This window comes from Lynx canadensis, chromosome C1 (genome assembly GCF_007474595.2).
Source record: "Lynx canadensis isolate LIC74 chromosome C1, mLynCan4.pri.v2, whole genome shotgun sequence".
Lineage (NCBI taxonomy): Eukaryota > Metazoa > Chordata > Mammalia > Carnivora > Felidae > Lynx > Lynx canadensis.
This window is the reverse complement of record NC_044310.1, coordinates 203,128,927-203,135,166: the sequence shown is the minus strand read 5'-3', so window position 1 is coordinate 203,135,166 and position 6,240 is coordinate 203,128,927.

Here is a 6,240-nt window from a genome sequence, read left to right as displayed (position 1 = left end):
AGGAAATACCTTGGTGCTCCCAGGCTGGGGTGGTCACAGGGAGCGGCTTGTGTTCTGGGGGGCCCGCGTGAGAACGTGAGCCCTCATGGGGGAGGAAGCACTTGTCCCCCAGAGGAAAGGGGGGGCTGATTAATCGGGGCACTAATGAGCAGCAGGGAGAGGAAGCTCAGAGGGGCGGGGGAGGCGGCTCCATCGATCCGAGCCGCGGAACCAGCAGCTGAAAAAAAAGTGAGAAGGGAATCGATCTGAGGGAAACGGCAGCTGCTGGGGATTAGAGCCCGAGGTCCACCCGCTGCCCAGAGGCCACCCCTCCCCTGCGTCAGGCCTGCCCTGCCAGTCGCAGCCCCCCGCCTGGGCCCGGAGGAGGGGCCCACGGGCGGCTACCCCGGGGGTGGGGGTAGGGAACCACGGGGGCCACCCTGGCTGTGAGACCAAATCAGGCCCCATCAGTCACCGTCGCCCCAGCACTGAGCCCACCAGCCCCCTGCCCTGGCCCCGCTTGGCATCCTGCGGTGTTGTCCTCAGCCTCTCATCAAAGTAGCTTCCTGGGGGCGGGGTGGGGGACTGCGGCTGGGCTTCCCCACAAGCCAGCTCCCCCAAGCTGGGAAGATGAGACCCCTGGGGTCAGGGCTGCGTCTGGCGGCCTCCCAGAGGGGAAAGTGGGGATGGCACTGGAAGCAGCTGCCGAGTTAGCACTCCGAGTCTCCAAGTGACCACAGACAATCCCCCTTTCTCTATCCCCTACCCAGGCAGCCCCCTGCCATGCTCTGCCCTCCCGGCTAGACTCCTAGACCCTTCTAGTGCTTCCACCCCACCTCCTCCTCCCCCAGCCTCTCTTCCCCTTTCTCCTAGTATTGATTTTTCTTTACTGGTTTTTTTTTTTTAAGGTGATTTAATTGCTTTTTTAAGGTTACTTCAGTCTGGGGCTCTGCCAAGAAATCAGGGAGCTACTCCCCAAGCTCTCCCCAGCACTCGTTGCTACCCCGTACTCAATGCCTAAATTGCCCTGCCATCCACTGAGATCATGGGGTCATACTCTTTTAACATACTGGCCTCCGTCATCATCAGCCCAAATCACACTCCTCTGGAGGGCACAAAGTTGGGGGGTGGGTGGAGAGGAGAGTTCAGGCCACGGGGAAGTAGAACTGCATTCACTCCCCGCCAGTGCCCCACAGCCAGCTGTCTCCAATTGTCCCCGGGTCCCCATCACCCCGTCTCCCAGACCCCTAGGAATCTGGTTACGCTTGGCGAGAGTCCCCCTTCCATATCCCTGCAGCCCATCCTGTGCCTCCCCTCCAGTCTCTTCCGTCTCTCCTGCCCCCCTACACCCCCTTCCCCTCTGGCCCCCCGTCCTTCCCCACCCCCCCCCACGTCCCTCTCCCCGCTTCCCTGCTTGCCTCCCTCTCTGCCCGGCTGCAGTTGGGTGATAATCTCCCTCATTTAGCCTCCCGGCTGCTTCCCCGGCTCATTGCCCAGCTGGTCCCTGGGGCCTGGCCCAGCTTCTTCCCCACCCCCACCCCCAGCCCTGCGCCCAAGCTCCCCCATCCCCTCCTGACTTCCCCCACCCACTCCCCAGGGACCACCTGCCCCCTGCAGTGAGCATCAGGGCCAAAGTGTGGTTGGCCAGGACCTGAGCTGGGTGTGAGCAGAGGGAGAGGGTCTGTCGGGGACCTGGTTCCCGAGTAGGTGTGGGGCACAGGGGTAAGGGGGCTTCAGAGCCAGATTTCCTCTGCTCTCCAGTTGTCCCCATTTCCCAGATTTGTTCCTAGTCCAATCTCCACCCATCTCCATCCCCCAGAGGGTGAACTAGGTTTCCTGATGGCAGTGTGTAGACTGAGAGGCAGAGATTAGAGTGGCATCTGTACAGCCAGATAAGGCAGGGCATGGGAATGCGGGACAGAGGGTGAGGGAGATGACAGGGAGGGCAGAGGGTTCTTACAGAGCACCTGAGAAGGTGCAGGTTTTATTTGGGCAAAATGCCTCAAAGGCAGATCCAGACACCTCTCATGATCCAGCTTGGGGGCTCCTAAGGGATCCTCCAAGGTCCTTATACCCAGGCTTTTGGGGCTTCACCTCTTTTCCCAGCAGAGGGACGCCCCCCACCCCATGCTGAGTGAGTTGCATCTGCCCCTTCTCACCTTTGTGTCAGCCTCAGACTCCCTTCCTGGGTGGCCCACACATAAATGACATGACCCCCAAACTCTCTCCTAGAGAGAGTCCCCAGCCTCCCCCTCCTCCCAGTGGACACCTTGCCACCCTTCCAAGCCCAGACACCTGTCCCAGGCCTGGCTCTGGTGCGGACCAAGGGATGAGCTAGTGTGGGACAGACGTGGGCGGGAAGGGACAAGGATGGGGGGGTGGAGGCCGGGACTGGGCCAGGCCTGGCTGGTGAGCGAGCAGCGGTGACAAACGGGCTGTGCGGGGGCCGAGGGGCGGGGGGCGGACGGCGGCTGATTTATCTGGGTTATTTATGCCGCGGACGAGGCAGGAGAAGCGGTTAATGAGAGTTCCAGTGAAGGGGGGTGGGGAGGCCCGGACGTGATCTGAGGCGACTGAAGAGGGTTAGCGTCCCACCGCCAGGCCCTGCCCCCACTGCCCGCCAGCATTCTGCACCCCCTTCCCTGTCCTAGGGCCAACCCAGCCTGATCCCTCTCCTGTGGCTCACACCAACACCCCCCCCCATCCCCTTTTGAGGATGGCCAAGCCAAGGCAATGGATCACCGGGGCCGAAGGACACCAGGTCCAAGATCGAGGGGCAGACAACCGGAGGAACTGAAGAGAGGACCAGGAAAGGGAGAGTAGGGAAGAAGAAAGATGAAAAATCTTGGCTAGTCAGAAACTGACCAAGTCTGCGGGGCCTGAGGGGGTGGGGCGGGGTAGAAAGAGACCAGTGTGGGAGTGGGTGGGCATCAGGCAACCTCTGAACTGAGGCTGGAGAGAGGGCAAGGGGCACTGGAGGGCAAATTTGGGGTCAGCCAGGAGCCGTCATGGAGGCCTGAGAGACAGACCGGCTGGGAGTGGGGGTGCTGGTCAGAGAGAAGAGGGAGCCAGGGAAGGAGGGGGAGAAGATCCAGAGAAGGAGGGGGAGAGGGCTTTGCAGCAGCGAAAGCTGCTGGGAGCAGATAAGGCGGCACAGCAGCAGGAGGGATTAAAGCTCTGAGGGGCAGGGGCGGGGGCGCGACGCAGGACGGGGGGTGAGGGGGGGCGCGGGGTGAGGGGTACGAAGGAAAGGGCTGAGGGCAGGACATCAGGGCCAAGGAGATGAGCAGGAGAAACAAGGGCTGTGAAGGGGGCAAGATTAAATCAGGGGCCGGGAGATGACTACTGCCTGGCAGAGAGGAAAGGAGTTCCTGATCATCTCTTCTGGGCATGGGGGCTCTGCCACTATTGGTGAGGCCCCATACCCCGCGAGTACCAAGGGTGGCAGAGCTAAGCAGGGGTGAGCAGGGTAGATTGTGTGGGAATGGCAGGTGCCGGCCCTGGGAGCCTCTGAGCTCCTGGCTGGAGAACCCAGGGCAACGCAGCGCCTCCTCGAGGTGACCAATGGAACTCTGCCACGGGGAGCAACAGTCAAGGGTGCTCAGCCCACCCGCCCCGGGATGGAGCGCCAGCCCCATCACGCCCAGGGTGGCAAGAACTAATGTCTCAAGGGGCACTTCTTTGTAGGGAGGAGTATGGGCCCGGAGGGTGGGCCGTGGCTTGCCCAGGCTCCTGCTCAGACCGGGCGGCCCCTTACCACCTCCCGCCCTCCGGTTCTTCGTGCCTCCCAGAAAGGTGTGCTCAGGCAGGGTGAGGCCCCTGCTCCCTCCAGAGGAGCCGAGGTGGCCGAGGCGGCGGAAGGGGGAGACTGGAGGGAAGGAAGGGGAGGAGGAAGAAGGGGCGGGGGGAGGGGAGCGGGGGTGGCAGGCGGGGCAGAGTAATTGCGTGTTTGTCAGTTCTCCTGTCTGCACAGGAGGGAGCGTGTGTGGTGGTGGGTGTAGCTTCGCCTCGAGGAGTGTGTGTCTGTTGGCAGAAGTGTCAGTGTGTCTGTCTCAGGGGTCTGGGCTCTCCTTGGCCCCCGCCCTCCCCTTTGTGTTTTGGGGAGCGCAGCTCTGGGCACACCCAGCTGTGCTCCGTGCTGATGCGGCAGATGTGGCGGGGCCCCAGCTGTGCCTGCTTCCCGGAGAGGGGGAGGGGGCTGCAATCTGCTCCCCCGATAATGGCTGCTCAGCGCCAGGGGGAGGGGATGGAGATGGGGGTGGGACTGGGGCCCTGGTCAGCCCCGCCAAAGGGACAGGAGGGAGATGAGGGCCCTGCCCCCACCCCACCCCAGCCAACCTCCCCCCAGTCTGTGTTCTTGGCTCGGCCTCTCCCCCTCGCTGGCTCCTGAAGCCCATCCAAATTTCCGTCCAAGCTCGGTCCCGGTCGGGCCCCAGCTCTCCTCCCATCGCCCCATCCAGCTCGGTGCCAGGGACCTGCCCCCCTCCCCAGCCCCCAGCTTGCTCCCCCTCGTGGATTTTACAGAATCATCTTTTTATGGAAACCTAAAAAAGCACTAATGGCAGGAGCGCACCCCTCCCCCGCATCCCTTCCCCCGCTCACCCCCACTTCCCACCCCAGCTCCCTCCCTTCTCCCTTCTCAAACCCTTTGGGGGCCAGCACCCTCCTACTCCTACAGGGCCAATGAAGACCTAGAGGTGGTGGAGAAGGGGGCTCCCACATCCTGGGCCCTGAGCTGTGCCCTCAGAGGCAGACAGGGTGCTGAGTCCCTCCTCAGGCGGACAAGGGCTGGAGGGGAGTGGAGGGCATCACAGCTCCTTCCTAGACCCCCACCTCTGCCTGCAGCAGTGACTAGGGCAGCCTGGTGGGAGGGGGCATGTTACAAGGATCTCCGCTACACTGGCCACCCCCCGCTTCAAACACTGACCCTTTCCCCTTCCAGTGCCTCTCCCCACCCCCACTGGGCCTAGGAGGGGGGTCCCGGGGGCCAGGGCCTGACACAGACTTATTGGATTTCACGGTGTTTTGCTGAGAAAATAATTAAATTATCATATTTATGATGGAGCTGCCATGGCCTCTGCCAACCACTTGGAACAGAAGGGTCAGGACTGGGGGGAGGGCAGGGAAGGGACCCAGTCTCTGGCCCCATAGCCCATCTCTCTCCCAGCTCCCTCCTCAGGGAGTTGACCCCAGGCCCAGAGTAAGCATCTGCTGTTCCCTCCAACCCCATGCTGATAATGGAAGGTCTGGGCTGGAGGCAGGGACAGGAAATGGGAAAGAGGCTGAGTCAAGGCAGGTCGTAGGTCGGGACTGCTAAAACCCGGCTCCTTTCACACACACTCCCATACAGCCTGCAGGGCCTGAGGGGGCTGGGAGGTCACATCTAGCCCAATTCCCACATTACCCTCAGCCCGGCTCCAGAGAAAGCACATCTTCCTAACTGCTCAGCTCTGATGCTCTGAAATCCTGGGCTCTGTCCCAGACCCTGGTGCTGATAACAAGGCCCCGGCACCCTGCCGCCTGCCACCCCTGCCTGCTGCCAGGACCCCCTCCTCCCTCCCACCCACGCCCTGCCCCCCCATTCTCTTTGGGTAATTAGATTCCTCTCAATTAGCAGATTACGATCATTACCAGCTCATCTGGCAACTAAGCTCCGCACCCACAGCTGGGGAAGGGGGGGGCACCAAGAGGGGCACACGGGGGTCACGGGCAAACATGATAGATGGTTGGGTTTCTCTGGGGCTTCAGGAATGTGGAGAGGACTAAGACCTCCCAAAGGGCAGAGTTGGTGGCGGGAGGTGGCCAGGGCCCCTCCTCTCCCAGCACCAGGGGCCCCACTGTGCTGCAGGTACCAGCTTAGTTAGGTCTGTCCTGCCTGCCAGGGGAGAAGACAGACACCAACCAGGCCTCGGGAGGGGAGAAACCCCCACCCAGCCAAAAGCCAGGCGAGGAACAGATGGAGCTGGCAAAGCGGAAAACAGGCTGGGGCCGGGCTGGGCAGAAACTGAGGAAAGCAACCACCGGCTGATCCAATCTCAGGCCTGTGGCTCTCAGTCTGTGAACCCACGGCCAGCACCCCACGGCCCCACCGAAATCCTTCACCCTTCCCTTCAGAATCCTTACACTCAGAGCCCGAGCCAGGGCCAACGAAGAGGAACAGGAAGGCTGGCAAGCTGGCCATGCTGGGGTGGGGGTGAAGGCAGGGGCCAGGCAGGCTGGGAGCCTTGGGGGCCTTCCTCCCTAGCAGCGAGAGGCTAAAGG